The sequence below is a fragment of the Zosterops lateralis genome (assembly GCF_965231275.1).
Source record: "Zosterops lateralis genome assembly, chromosome: 11".
Classification (NCBI taxonomy): domain Eukaryota; kingdom Metazoa; phylum Chordata; class Aves; order Passeriformes; family Zosteropidae; genus Zosterops; species Zosterops lateralis.
This window is the reverse complement of record NC_139771.1, coordinates 14,159,264-14,175,267: the sequence shown is the minus strand read 5'-3', so window position 1 is coordinate 14,175,267 and position 16,004 is coordinate 14,159,264. Positions and strand designations below refer to the sequence as shown.

The 16,004-nt window shown below is 37.0% G+C and overlaps 1 protein-coding gene across 2 annotated transcripts in view; it reads left to right on the top strand.

Moving 5' to 3' along the window:
- The window catches only part of FHIT (fragile histidine triad diadenosine triphosphatase), a 548,140-nt gene that overhangs the window by 70,278 nt on the left and 461,858 nt on the right, over positions 1 to 16,004 (top strand). The window lies entirely within an intron of this gene.

The following is a 16,004-nucleotide window of genomic DNA, read 5'->3' as shown; positions in this document are numbered from 1 at the left end:
ATACTCTTAGGGGTGACACAAATTAATTCCACTCCCATCATAGAATCTCTCCACGGATTTATCACAAATTGTTGCAGCTGTGAGTGATTCTATGCTCTCATGAGAAGTATGAGATTAAATTCTGTCACTCCTGTAGTGTTTTTCATAAATTTAACCTCCAAACAAATCATTTCCCAGTGTCAGTTTCTCTCTCTTTGGTCAGTAGATAAACTAGTTAATGGCAAATTAATTAGTTAATGCAGTCAAAGTTTAAAAGCTCCACAGAAGGGATAAGAATGACTGGTGCAGATTCTGTAAATGTTGCAGAAGTAGGGTGTCATGTCTTTTCAGGAAAAACACAAGTTGCATTTTTGCTTGACTACTACTGTTAAATTAACTATGGAACGTGCTCAGCTACAAGGCAAGAGTGGAAGCTGAAATACTGTAGTGCCAATAGCTAGATCCTAAAGTGATGTTTTTGTAATAATTTGGGGAATAACAAAACCAAACAGGAATAGCTCTGCCAGAGCTGAAAAGAATTGAACTGTGCCAGGTGCTGAGGAATGGGCATTTTTTTTTTTTTTAACAGGAATTAAGGTATCTCAAAAATAAACATTTCTTTTTATTATTTTTTTGAAAGAGCCTGAAGTCCTTAACATTATCTCATTGCTTACTTTAGTCTGTGAATTCTTACTGAACAGTGTCTTTACGTAGTGAATAACAGGGAAGTGAATGCAATAAACAGATGATTGTTGCACTTTTACTGTTTCAGCGTAGGATGCTCATGCATTTGGGTTTCCTGGGAGATAAGCCTTACAAGGAAGGCTTAAGTAGGCAGCAGAGCACTGACCCTTGAAGAGCCCTGTGACCTGAGTTGGCAATGTCTTCTCCTCATTCTCAGGTCCTGGCCCTCAGCTTTGCCCAAAGTGAGAAGCAGGAGCTCATTGCAGTGTGTGACACTGAAAAGGACAGAGGGCAGTGCTGGGGTGCAGGCAGTTACCACAAACCAATTTAGCAATATCTGGGTTCTGAAGAAAGATATTTGTAGCTCGGTGCTGGTGGAACACAGGGGGTTAAGACAGAGCTGGTCTGCCCAGGGGCTTGGGGAAATCACCAAGTATAGGTCACACAGGCTGCAAACCCCTCTGGTTTGGGGAACTTGAGTATACTTGAAACAAATGGCTTCTTGTCTCCTCTAAACAGGTGGAGCCCTGGTCTCTCATCTGTCAATCAGGTTATTTCTGCCTTCTGTAGGGACTGGCACCTACTGGTTGTTAATAACACAGAGAAGTTGGATTTCTGGATACTTCCCAAGAAGCCATGATTGAGTCTGAGTGTCTCTGCTGATAACAATGACAACTGGACTTGGGAAATGTTTGCCTGCAATGTTTTCCACTAAATGAGTCAGTGTAATAGTTGGAAAAATTGCATGTTGCTATACCAAAATTAATTTGACATCTCATTAATTCTTTGAACTAGTCTGACAGTCAGAGGTTCACCTCGCCCTCTTGTATTTTGTGAATGCTATCAGTTGCCATATCAAGAACCTCAGTGCTTGAGTTTGATTAAAAGTTGTTTTAAATTGGATTTACTGCCCTTAATATAGATACTGGCTCAATAGGGAGGATGCAATGCATGTTTTGCAAATTTAATGAACCATTTCAGATGACACTTCGTTATTAGTTTCAGAAGTGGCATTGTGTTTTGTCATGACTTTTTCTAAATGAAGTGTAAATGGAAAAACAGTGGAAGTTATCCTGAAGGTGCTCAGATAGGAGACAGAAAAACTGTTTAAACTATTAATATCTAGTAAATGAAATTACTTAGTGAGTGGTTGAATCCCTGCCAGTTAAATGGGTGTCAAAACAGATAACGGTTAACGTGATTGGAAAAGAGCTAATTTCTTCAAAATATAGTGGCTCTTATGAAACAATTGTGCACACAAAACTCAGTAACAATTTTGGAAAACTGTCTCCTGTTACATTGCATTTGATTGAACAGATTTAGTGTTTGTCACTACTTAGAGATACACACTTGGACTTATTGTAATTTTTAGGAAAGACTTTCTAGCTTCAGGAGGGCAGAAGCTGGAGAAAACCTTCTCTTAATATATTATTTGTGTGAGTGTTTTGTGTGTTCTAGGGGACTAGTGAAGATTTATGCCCTGTTGGGTATATATGAGGCTAATTCTACTGTAGTTTGTATTTAATACTTCATGGCATGCTCTGTCTCAGGTCAGTGTGTTTAATTCAAAGGCTAATATGCTTGCTCAGTGCTTACAAGAAAGCTCTTTGAAACTTGAATTGTTTTTTGTATTGTTTTGGGCTTTTTTTTCTGGTCCCCCTCATCCCCCCCATGCTACCTGCTCTTTAAGAAATAATGGTATTTCTCTTGTGATGACTCAGGTGTACTTTGAATTTTATCAGTGTTTCTTGTGTTTCATGCTTAATCTTTTCAAATGCAATTATCCATGTGATGTATTATAAGCTTCTGGGGAGAACAGAACATTATAGTTTCTACATGAATAGCTTGTAAGAAAATGACTAAGTGGACCTGTTTATAGACCTAATGCACCGGGATTCAACTCTAAAAAGAATGTAAGAACAATGAGCCCTGGTTAACATTCTGTGGAAGCCAGCAGCTTTGATGTATGTATTTGTAGATGTCTGCAGAATACAGATAATCAGTATTTGAAGTGTGCAAATTAAAGATCTACTTGACCAATCATAATTACAGCAGTGTAAGGACAGAATGGCACTGAGAAGTAATAAAATGGTCTTTAATCTTTTACACTGTAAATCATAATCTGTTTGTGGTTAAGAGAAAATGTTTTGGTGGCTGTAGTAGCCCATTCATGTGGCTACCAGGGGGGATTTTCTTACCTTCCAGATTTTACTTTAAGCTAGTAAGCAGATATTGGTCAGGAATTTCCTTAAAGGGGAAAAGCCACTAACAATGTGCTTTATTTCTTGATTAAAGGTTTGACTGTTACTCTGACTTCCTTTTTTTTAGTATGGAAAGACACTGGGGCTTTATTTTATGATGTTTTAGCTGCTTGGATTTTATAGAGATACTATGATATCTTAGCATTTTGAAATTTAACATACCTGTCTTCTGGCTTATGGAAAGTATCTCCATTTGATTGTTGTGTCAGTTTTACCCAATTATTAGTCAGGGTTTTAGCTGCAGTATCTTTACTGTATTTTCTAACACTGCTTTTCTATTTAGCTTTTATATCCCCCTCTAAATTTTGATTAATTATACTGAATAGAAATACAAGTGTTTCTTGTACTTAGGTGGTCTGTTATATCAACGGAAAGCATAAAATGTCAGATTAAACGTTCAGAAGAAAGCAGAACAGGCTGAAGTCCTACACTGCTCACTGTGCTGGAGAAAATGTGCAATGAATGCAAAGTGTGGGGAAGGTCCTGGTAGATCCCAAGGAAAAGTTGGCATTGCTGGGGCCTGTTCCCAGGGACAGGTGCTCTGGCTGTTGCTCTTGCAGAAGTGTTGTACTGAGCATGCTGCGTGTTCACTGCCTGTGCCAGGTGTTTCTCTTGCTTTGAGCTGGGATCCAGCCTTATGGAACTCTACTCAGGCTACCTGGACCACTTCCAGAATTCAGCAGGAATAGGAGCCATCATTTCCACTACAGTGAGTACAAGTAAAGTTAAGTGGAAAAGATGATCTCCCTAGAAGGCTGCAAGAGTTAATTGCACATATCTGATAACACAATTCAATCATTTTGGGTTGCTGGGTGCTCTAGTTACAATTACTATTTTCTGTCTGATTATGAGAATAAATAATTGTTCTAATGGCTGTTCTGTGAACATTTGAACAACAATTTTGTCTTGAAGAATATTTGCAGCAGCTACCTTAATTTGTAACAATTGTGGTAATATAGATTACCCTATAACATATCAAAAAAGTTAGTATTTATGAAAAGAATAAAGTTCATGATGTCTTAATAGCTGCATTTTAATTGCATCGATAGTAAGTGAGGAATATTCTGAATTTGGAGTTAAAAACTTGGCAAGATTGGGCACTGCTGGTGTGTGCTTTCTTCTCTCACATGAAGAATGACTTTTTCATTAGTTTGCTTCATTTCTAGCTTGGCCAAATACACTGAAAATTGGGATATGGTGCATATTGATTGTTGGTTTGCAGTTCAGGCTGTCAGTCATACAGTTTTAGTAGCTTTCCCAGTAATGTTAACAGAATTGTCTCAGCCTTTGCTATGTTGCTTAAAGTGCTGACACAAAAGGAAGCCTGAACTATAGCAAATACAGGGTTTTTTTTCCCATACAAAACTGCCATTGTCTTGTTTCTATCATACTTTGATCATTATAGTCAAATAGTTTCAAGCATATTCCTTTCATTGACTTCTTTTTCTTTCAGCTGGAGTTAGTCCTGTTGCACTGGTGCTATTCAGGAGAAGATGAACTCTGCTGTGTCTCTCTTGTGACCACACCAAAGTACTTTAGACCTTCCTAATCTTGCACTGTGTGATAAAAGCTTTAGTGTCCTTTGCTGTTGCCCTGGTACCAGTGCAGCTGTCTCACCCATGGTTCTTGTTATCTTATTACTAGCATTGCATTCCTTATATTGGCTAACTTGAAAAATCTCCTAAAATAAATTTCCAGTGATAACTGGCAGGAGAGGCAGCACTGTTGCACAGCCAAGTGCTTGTGAATCATTTAAAACAAACATGCATCTGTCTTCTATTTAAGTGAGAATGTGTTTCTGTGATTCTTAGTGTCTTTCTTCATCTGAAGCAGGCACCTGAAGAGCAAGGAGTAGTTAAAACGGAATAAATGTTTTAAATCAGAGAGAAGGATTTATTTGCCTCTAAGTAGAATTTTGCAATCTGTGGACAGATACATTCTCCCAGTTAATTTTCTCCAATGCACACACTCAATCTGACAGTCTGGATATGTTTTTTGTTGTCAGATGATATTCCTCTGTACATTGAAGCTTCTTGACACCTTGCCTTGCTGGGAGGTGTAACTCTAGCAGGAAAGCAAGATGGAAAAGAAAAAACAGCAAAGAAAATGCGGGAATTCCCTTAGGGCAATAAATTTTGCTTTTATGTAGCAGCCATTTTCTGACAGGACACATAACAAGTTCCTTGTATTTTTTCCTTGTGTGACTTTCCATGTTCCACACAAGGCATACAGAGATGTTTATGCCTTTTTCTACTTCATTAAAGCACTTCCTGGAGGAACAGTTCCTTTCCTCTCTATGGCTCTGCATGGTTTGTTTTGTATAGAATTACAAAGATGTGGGGGAGGTTAATGCTACTACATTTTTCAACAGGAACAAAATACGTGTTTTTTGAAGTCCTATATATAAGCAGGCTTGCAGACAGGATGAGAGAATGTAGGTAAATACAGTTCTTACAGGCATCTGGTTTATAGACAGTAAGTATTTATCAAACAAGACAAAAGCCGTATTTATATGAATATAAATGATATTCTGAAATCTGATCACTTGTAAGTGTGTACTGATCTGAAACATTCTTCAAAATGGTAGAAATTATTTATTCTTGTCTCTTGTAATGCCTGTGTCTTCATCAGAATATCTCTGAATGGAGTTCTCTTCACTTTGACATAATAATAACAGGGAAATCAGGAATGTCCCTGGCAGAAGTAATGGACCTACAGTGTTTTACAGATGGATATGTGTATATATGTATTTATTTATTTTTAAAACAGAGTCCCCTCAAGAGACTATCGGTAAGGATTTGATGAATTTTATCATTTGGGGTGGTGGAGTTTGAAAAAAGAATGGTGAAGAGGTGATTCAAAAGACACTAAACAGTAGTAATTAGCTAAGAATTTTATGCTAACGAACCATTTTAGCATGGTTCTCGTCAGCTTTTGTGAGACAGGTACCTTTTGAATAGTATTGAAAAATGTTAGTCTAAAGACCATTAGATGCTGTTTTGTTTTAGAGTAGTGTCAGATGTCCACGTTGCTCTACCATATAGAGAGCAGTAGAATGAGCAGAATTAGAAACTTGCCTTTTTTTTTTTTTTTTTTTTTTTTTTTTTTTTTTTTTTTTGTTTAGGTGGTTCCCTTTATTGTCCCAAAGGAACATGGAGAATGGTTTTTAGGTTAATGCTTCTGTGAAGCTCTCATTTATGGAGTTTCAGATGGTTCAGATGTCATTCCCATGGATGAGAGATGAGAGATGCACCCACACCACTGCTGCTCTTCCTCTCAAAGCCAGGTTTCCCTGGACCAAAGCAGAGATGTGGGGCACTGATGTGGTTTCAGAGCTGGTTTTCAATTGTAACTTTCCAGCATCAGCTTGAAAAAGGTCACCATAGGGATTCGAAAAGCAGGCCAATGTTTAAAGGAACTCAAACTGTTTCTACCATCTGAAACAATGTGAGATGTGTGCAGGAGCAGGTCTCCAAACCTCAGAGCTCAGTGGTTCTAAAGGCCTAAGAGAAATGCATCTTTGACTTTTGATGCAGTGGTTTTATGTATCACATAACATTGCTGGCTTGGAGGTTTGATTTTTTAATAATGGATGGAAATAACTTCTGCCCATGGCTGCTGATACATTAAAATCCTATATGGTAAATTGATTTCCATGCTTTGGGTGAAGGTCTGTAAGTGATTCCAAATTAAGAGTTTTGGCTGATTTCCATTGCCAGGCCCTGGGCTGAGAAGTTGTATCATCCTTTAAAAAAACCCAAACCTATGAGTCCTTTCCCAAAGAAACTAAATGGTGGGTCTGATTTAGATGTCATTTGTTTTGGAAATAATTTATTTATCCTTGAGTAAGAGAAATGTGATTTTAGATGAAAAGACTGCCTAGGCAATGTGACCACTTACAAGATTTTTTTTTTGTTGTTTTGTGAATTTAAATCCATTTCACTGTTAAAAAAATATGAAAAGTGGCAAGTATAGCAGGGAAATAACAGAATGCAGACATCATGGCATGTGTAATGAAAATTTACTGAACAATAAAATAGATATTGACAACACAGATTTCTAAGAGAAAGACAAATGACACATGACATAATAGAAACACGAAGTGTAGTGCTTTGTCTTACAAATAAACAACTCCCTTGAGAAACTTGAAGCATCTTGTTAAATGGAGACATTACTTCCGCTGGATTGAAATGCACATTTTTACTACTTCTACTTTTCTTTTGACAGCATATTTATATTAGGAAAAAGCTTTCTTTGATTCCTCTGAATGCAGATGCATCACTGAGATTTCTCACGTTGGCATAATTATTCTTCCTTAGGAATTACTATCCTGTAGCACTGATTTATATCAGTGAAATATATCTGTTCTATGGCTTTTATTGGTGGATCAAGTGAATATTGCAGCACTAGTTAAAGTATTTTGGCTTAGAAAACTCTAAATTGTTCAATTGGTGGGTCTGGATAACAGAAGTTTACTGTAGTGTCAGCCTGAAGATAAATGCAACCAGGGGCTGTACAGTTGCTGTTACAGTCTATCCATCACATGTAGAGTGTATTGTTAGTGAAAAGAGAAATGTCCCCATAAAATTTGTCTCTTCTGAGAAGTTTGATCAGTGATTGCATCTTATTTCTCATGACTGATGTAGCTGGGCCAGTGCTACATCTTATGTATATACAGATTACATGATTTTGAATTCTGGTCAAAACTAAGGTTTTACACATCAATTATTTGTGTTCTTTTTTAAGCTAGACTTCTAAGCCTAGTAACACTTAGAAAGTATCAGAGTTTTATCAACTCATGAAAAACATTTAAGATAAAAGAGGGTGGTTGAGAGAAAAGACTTTGGACATAAAGTTTAATAAATACTATAAATACTCAACATTGGTCTAATTTGGTTAATTTTGAGAAGATATATTAAAACTTTCTCACTGTGTTTTCTGAAAAGGTAGAAAAAATCTTTTGAAAGATTTTTAAAATTCTCACTAGTGTGAAATACCTGCTATTTCATTCTTACTCAGCTTGGCTGTGCCAGACCTGTATGTCTCATTCCTGTACTAATACACATATGCCTAGTGTAGATTGTGGGTTATGTGAAAAGGTTCTGGAATTTATGGGAAGGTGTGAAAATGTCTTAGGATAATTTTGCATTTGCTTCAAGTTTCTGGAGCTCAAGATTTTGTCTTTGACAGAATCTTCAAGAGCTGGAGGAGTACCAAAAACCCTTTGCCATTACATTCTAAGGAAAAGGGAGAGCAGCTCCTTTAATTTCCAAGGACACTTCAGCTGTGCCTGTTGGGGTGGTTGGAGCATCCCAGCCATAACCTGTAAAATCATTTGTGCAAATCCTATTTGTGTAGGTGCTTAAATATCTGCTTGAAAAGTGTGATGTAATAATTATCTTGGAAACATTTGGACAGAGAGAGATGCTAATCAAAGTGGGGAAACAGAAAACGAAGGCAGTAGTGTTGGCCTTGCAGTACCTGGCCATGCTGCAGAACAAGGTGTGATGAGCTGCTCAGGTGAGATTTTGGTGCAGTTGCAGAACAGTCAGGAGGAGGGGATGAGGGTGGCTGAGGGTCTTGACATTAGAGGGCAAGGACATGGCAGGGATGGTACAACATTGAACTGTCATTGTGTTGGGGGACCAGATATCTCCCAGCCAAATGGGTAAGACCTTTTGTCTCATCTTAATAATAGCCCATTTCCTTCTTACTAACTTGAATTTTGGAAGCTGGATTTCCTTTTTTGAAGGTCGTGTGCTTGTTATAGGAGTGCATGACAAATGGGTTAGCTTTAAAGATTTATCAGGCATGTACTTTTTTAAAGTTATTTGGGCATGTAGCACTTTACAATGGCTTAGCTATTCATTTATTTAGGGATGCTGTATAGAATAGGTTCTAGGGGTCAAAATAATCTGGGAGAACTGTCACATACAGACTTCCAAAATCCTTGCTATGAATTCATGCATTAAATGTTCTAAGATTCAGGTAAGAGTAATCCTGCCTAAAGATGTCATGTATTGGTTCTCTTTATTGTCCAATTCTCATTTTTGCAGATCTTGATACAAAATGGCAATTACTTTGGTGAATTTGTCTTGGTTATTTTGTTGACCTTAACATTTTTCTTTCCAATCACACCATACTAAGTCTTGCACAGGTTCAGATTTTTCCTTTTCAGAAAACCCAATTAAACATTGACTTAAGCTTTCATGACATGAAAACTCTTCAAAGAAGTGATTATCAGATTTCTGTGAAAACTCATTTTTTTACGCTTGCCGATGCATAAGATCTAGATGAAGTTTAATGGAGAACCAGGCAGGCAAGAATTAAAAGTGTCTGGTATTGTATTACAGGCACTTTTACCTGCTGTTCCTACAGGAGATACAGTAGGTATGTTGAACAAAGAGAATGGTTGAAAACTATATAAATATATAAAAACCCCTAAATTACTTGGTAGTTTTTATAGGCAGCAAATCTACCAGGGTCCAGTTTTGGACTTTCTGCTTCTGCACTTGTATCTGAAGAGCTTTATCTATTCTGAGAGTGGCTTTGGTTTCCTTCAGTTTTGGAATGGGGTTGGACCTTGTCCCCTTAGTGGCAGGCTCTTCAAGCCCTTAGGGAAAGCCCTTCAGACCTTTTTCAGGAGAGGTTCTGAGTGCATTTCTTGATCTCCTCTTGGATTCAAGGAGCTAGGTCAAGTCAAAGACTTAAAATAGCTCTTCTCACCTCCATGTTTTCTTAGTTCATGACATTAGTTATGTGAATTGTAGGATCTGCCTAACCCCTTTGTTTAATGTTAGGGCAAAAATATATTTAATGGAAGAGGAAGGTGATGCTTTTGCAATCTTGGAATTATTTATGGTAATAGTAAAGTTTTTATATTAAAAAATTAGGAAATTTGAACTGTTTGCAGTGTCTTGTGTAGAGTGCAGTTACTAAGGAACAGCTTTTGCTTTAACCTGCAGCACTTTGTTAACAATTTATATGAAAAAAATGAAGTAATTTAATCCAGTTCCCCTTCCCTCCTTTCCCTCAGGATGGACATTTCCTCTCATCTCATCTTTGCTTATCCCATGTCTCTGCATTTCCTCATCTTTGGCATGACAGATGTGATGGGTCTGCAAGGGGTTCCAAGTAATTGCCAGGATTTAAGCTCTGTTTTGCCTCAATTTCATATTTTCATATATTTCTTTCTTTGTAAATTATTTTTCAAACTACGAAGAACATCAATAAAAAGGTTCATCAAATAGTTTGAAATTGTTTGATACCTGATCATACTGCCTTGTTACCCACAGGTAGCTTGTAAGGGTGAGTGCCACTGCTGCAGACGATTGTGAGGAAGACTCTTAGCTTTAGCTGATGTGGAGGGAGAGGTGTGTGGAGTTACAGCCTCTTCCATGTGTGAGAAACCAGCCAGGAACCTCTGGTCTATGAAAAGAATGGATGTGGTAACCAGTGGCAAACTATTGGAACTTCTGGGTTGAGGAGGAGAATATATTTGTGAAGGATCCTGAAAGCTGAATCTTCTTTTCAGGGGCTGTCCATGTACATCATTTATATCTATAAAGACTGTCAAGATTAGACCTGTTGCCTTGACCCTTAAGATAGATTTGGAAAATCTCTGCTTCTTTAATGTGCTATTGTTTGGATGGTTTTTGTTGGGGTTTTTGTTTGGGATTTTTTGTTAGTTGTGGCAAATTTGTCTCTGTGTGTGGTATTTCTTAAGAGGAAAGCTTGTTCTCAAGTTTATCTTGTACAACACAGCAAATGGACCCACTCTTCTTTGTCTGCATGTTTCCAAATGGCAGAAATATAACCAGGTATTAAATTCTGCTCCAGGTGCTCAAAATGCCAGTTTGCTGGTATCTTCCCACTGGCCAATTCTGAATCTGTTTCCAAAATAAGTGACACAAGTAGGTGGTGCTGATGTGGTTAAAGCAGAGGAGTAGAATGTCTTTTCTGTGTGCAGATGTTTTGCTCAGTAGGTGATAATGCTGTGTTTTACTCACGGGTCCTTTTTGCTGGATGTAACAACTATTGTTGTTACAGTGATTATAGCATGAGTTATAACGAGTTCTTAACACCTTGTACTTGCAATGGATACTCCCTTTGAAAAAGTGCATGGTATAATGTCTGTAATCTGAAAGTATTCATTTAATGTACTTTACAAACACAAGGAGCTTACAATTATACAACACTGATTCACAGCAATGACCATCCTAAACATGTACTCAGAAGCTGGATTCAGTTTAAATTTGTGTTTCTATTTCATCCATGCTCTACACAACGAACACCAGCAAATATTATTGGATTATCTATGCAACTGAGGAATTACTTTCTTTTTCATCTACAAAACTTATTTTAGATTATTGTAATGAAGTAAAAAATTCATCTTTTGATGCATTGGAATCAAACTGATGTCAATTCAGTAGATAATAAATGATTTGAATGTATGGGGTTTTTGATAAACTTTGATATTACAATTAATAGTACCAATAATTGGTTTACTTTTGGTATTTGTGGAAGGAGGTTATTTTAGGCTTTTTCGTGTGCAAAACCCTGGAAGTTCTCAAGTGGGGATTCAAACTTCATTTTTGAAAACCTCAATGCTTGCAGATTGATCAATGCAAGTTTGTATTTTGTATGTTTTTTGAAAAATACCCATTGCTGACTTGGACTGCAATAACGTTCTGAGTTTGCAAGCTGAGAATATTCACAGGTGTTTAGTGAACTGGGGACACCTCTGGGTTTGTTTTTTCCTTCATTCCTGATATTGACATCTGAATGTTCCACAGACATCAATGAACTGGCCCTCCTTAAAGCCATAGAAGTTGAAGTGATGTGTGAAAAACTGTTCTGTGACAACAAAATTCTGAAGTCAGGTATCACAAGTCTCAATCTGCTGACTACTTTTGCTAAATTTGCTTGCTGAATAAAATTTGGAAAGGAATTGTATGTGAAGTGTAAATTAAACAAAATAAAGGTTCTACTTTTTATTAGCAATTAATAAGTAATTTAAACAATTTGAAACCTCAGGATTATCTGTAGTCTAATGTGAACTTACTTTGGGAAAAGGGGTGGTTCAAGAAGCAAATCTCTCCAGGGATGCTTTAAAGAAAACCAGAAAGTGTTTGGTGGTTTTGTTCCTTCTGTTTTTGGAAAAACTGTCTTTGAAAATTTTTTGGCATTAAATAAGGAAATTAGAAGAGAGAAGGCAAAAAGAAAAAGGTAAAAATAAAGCTTGCCCTAGAGCAGTCAGTGGGGACACTATCATTTATATTTAAGATAATAGTGGAAGGTGGTAAAGGAGAGTTTTAAAAGATTTGATGTTATTGCCTGTTTTCTCAGACTTCCTGCTGTCTGCTGGTGACAGCTGCTTCATTGAGATTATTGGTTGTGGCTTTTATTGTAAGAGTTTGGAAGTGTTTAATAAATAATGTATGAATGAACCAAATGGAAGCATATCCATATCTGCTTCATTAGCAAACAGACTTACAGGAATATACCAACTTTTTTAACCTGCAATACGTAAAGTCAGTCCTTAATGACAATACCTGCAACAAATTTCTTTTATGCTTTTGTCCCCAAGTGACACCTCTATACTCCTGTGAGTGACTTTTCAATAGGAAGCTTTGGATGAAAATAATGGGAAATAGGTAATGTTGCAAGAATCTCCAAATTTATTGGGTAATTTAAAGAATAATTCTTTATCAAGTGAATATAATTTTACTTTGACTTGTGCTTAGCTGGGAATTGCTGTTCTTTTTGGTAAGATGATGGAGACAACAACATATGACCTCAAAATAATCAAGATGCTCCCTGACTCTGGCTGCATTGCTCTTTGTATGTGGGATACTGGAATGGTTTTTGTTTGACTTAATATATTTCTTTCCACTGTACATGTTCATGTTTTCTGCTGTCTCACCTTTTTGTGTATTTCTACACCTTCAGTTCATTCATGTTCTTTGTGGAATTGTTCTTTTACAGCAAATTGTCTGATATAAGGCTTAGGTCTTTCCTGTGGTGGATTGAACCATTGCAAATCCTTTTATTCTGATGCAAATTCTTGGGTGTAATTATAATTTTTGCTTCAGTTACAGATCCATTGGATTCATAAAACTTGAACATCAGCAGTTAACCATGTATGGTCGCTATCGGGTACCTTCCTGTTAGTAGGCTGAGAAGAGTCTGTTTAGGATTAGATTTAGGTCTATTTTCTAAAATGCAAGTAACCTTTTGTGCCTTATTTATATCTTTGATCCCGTATCTGTTAACTGCAAGGGATGCAATTAGCTGTGATTGTTGTTTTTGCTGTTGCACCATGAAAGGCATACACTTCTCTTCTCTCCTTTCCAGCACTTGCCCCCCTTGGCTCTTCAAAAAAAACACCCCATAAAAACATCCTAAACAAACTCCTAACTCCCAAGAAGGTAAAAGGACCTTAGGTTTTAGGATGACTTTTAGAAAAACTTATTCTCAGTATCTTTTCTGAAGGTATGTGCAATCACCTGTACTGTATCATCTCCTATTTGCCTACTACTGCACAGTTCCACTGATGTGGAAACGTCTCATGGAAAAGAAATTCAAGATTGTTATCTTTTTTACTGCGCTGAAAAATATCTAGAGTTTTACAAAGCTTTCAGTAAATTATTTGCAGTCCATTTAAGGAAGCTGGCTGAGCTATCAATAGATACCTCAGACAAGCAAAAAACCTGACTTATCCTTAAAAGCCTGAATTTTCTACTTGAATTTAACAGTGACAGTTGTTCCAGAGTGAGCACTGAAAAAAACACTGCATATTTTTATTCAGCTCTTCTTTGCTGGAATTGTAATGAAGGCTGCTGAGAGCATTTATTTTTGATAATATAAAATTTTTATTTTACTTTTAAAGCAACATCCTGGTTTAGAGACCACTTTCAGTTCTGAGACTTCCTTAGTTACTCTGCTACAAAAATAACAGTATTTTCAGCTTTTGAAGACTGAAGGTAGTTTAGATCTTGCCTTTCTACTTTTATGGTTCATAATCAGGTCCTATATTCCCTGTGGCCCTGCAGGGAAGGGACATTCTCAGACTCAGCGTGCAAGTTCTGTGGATCTTATGGTTAACCCCCCAGTGGGGAATGCAATTTTTTTTATAGGTGTATGCTCAGCCAGGCTTAGGTCTTACTGTGCTGGTTTGGGCTGGGGTTCAGTTAATTTTCTTCACAGTAGCTCTCAGGAGCTGGTTTGGATTTGTGCTGGAAACGCTGTTGATAACTCATGGATGTTTTAGTTATTGCTGTGCCATCAGCACCTTAACCCATTAAACTGACTTTACCTCATCATGTGAGTTTTCACTTTTACTCTTCCAGTTCCCTCCCCCATCCTACCAGGGCAGAGTGAAAAAGTGGCCGTGTGGGGCTGGGTTCTGGCTGGGGTTAAACCATGACAGTCAGATATTGTTTCTCCTTCCCACTGGAGGGCCCAGTATCCAGGTTTGGTGGTGTATAGTGAGAAAGAGAAGCTTGAAAGTTTTGTGCTGCACTGTGCACTTGACAGTTGGACTTGGTGATCCTAAAGATCTTTTCCAACCTAAATGTTTCTAAGATTTATTGCTTGCATACGTTATTTTTCATTCCTAGGTATAAAAGGCATCAATAAAGAGATTCTTCTCATGAGTGATTTCTCCCTGGCTATTATATTATTTACTTGGCTGATGGCTTTTTAAAGGCTCTAGATTTTAGAAATGTCCAGAGACTTCTTTGAGGTAGAAGTGCTCCAAACCATTTTGCCTTTCCCATCCTCTGATCCAAAGAGAATAGTGAAGTGGGTGAAATCTGAAAGTAGGTCTGTACGCAATAGTTGTGTTCCCAAGGATTTTACAGAGTTCCAGGAAAAGGCAGAATTTGTATAGTGGAGAACTATGAAAGACTTTGAGTATTCCCCTAACCTGAATCTTTTGGAGTGAATGGGATGGCTTGAAGGATGGAATGTGGTATGTTTAAAATTTCTGTTATCTGTTTCTCAAATATGGTCGTAGCAGTGATGTGCTTAACCTGTTGACAGTTTGTAATCTTGAAGTAACCAACCAACATTACAATTTGGATACTTGTTTTATGTTGGTAGAAAGAGAAAGGACTGGGGATATTATAAAAGTTGCCTTTTTGCTCCATGAGATGTATATTTTTGGTATATTTTGGTATCTTTTTTGTGCTCTGCTGTTGGTCCTTTTACCTGCTGGACCTTTTATTCGTGTTTGCTCTGATTTTTTTTCCTGGTTTTCATTCTCGTTTTTAAATCTTTCTCTCCTTTCTTTCATACTGGTTTTTTCTAGCTGTAAAATACTTAAAGATTCTTAAAGTTCAGGATAACTTTGATTTGCAAAATCAATGTAAAGTGCTAACAAAATTGAGGCAATAATAAAGAAAATACTGTGGGTGGACACGTTTCTATTATGGTTGATGGCATTCCCATGGAGAAAATAATTTTAAAGACACACTGTTAACTCTTTTTAGCTATTAGAAGTAATCAGGTGTTTTGGAGCATCTCTGGTGTTAAAAGTATGGAGGAGGAGAGGGGTTCTGCAAATTCTCTCCTCTTTGTGTAGAGATCTAATGACAGCTCTCATTTTTGGGTTTGTGGTCAGTGAGAGATGATGATGAGCATTTAATCTAGAAGCTTTCAAAGTCCAGTTATAATTAAGATTTTTTTATGATTATTTCAGTGTCTATTCTCTTGCGTTTGTGCTTTTTAAACTAATGAATGAGAGACTTTGAGAAACAACACTGATTTAAATAATCACTTATGATAAAATATCTCTTTCTGGGAATTTAGGTTCCAGAAGATTAGCATTATTGATCATTCTCTTCTCACGTACTCTCCAGATGATTTTAGAGATCTGAAATTATTATTCTTTTCTTGTCTTTTGTAATTACCAGTACAAGGGGTAACTGAACTAGAAGACAACAAGGATGCATTCTAATTGTTCTAATAAATTACATTAATGATTTATGCTTGCAGTCATCTTTAGTGAAAACTTGTTTGACAAAGTGACAACTTCTTTTATAGCACAAGCAAATACAACTTCAGTTTTCTCTGACT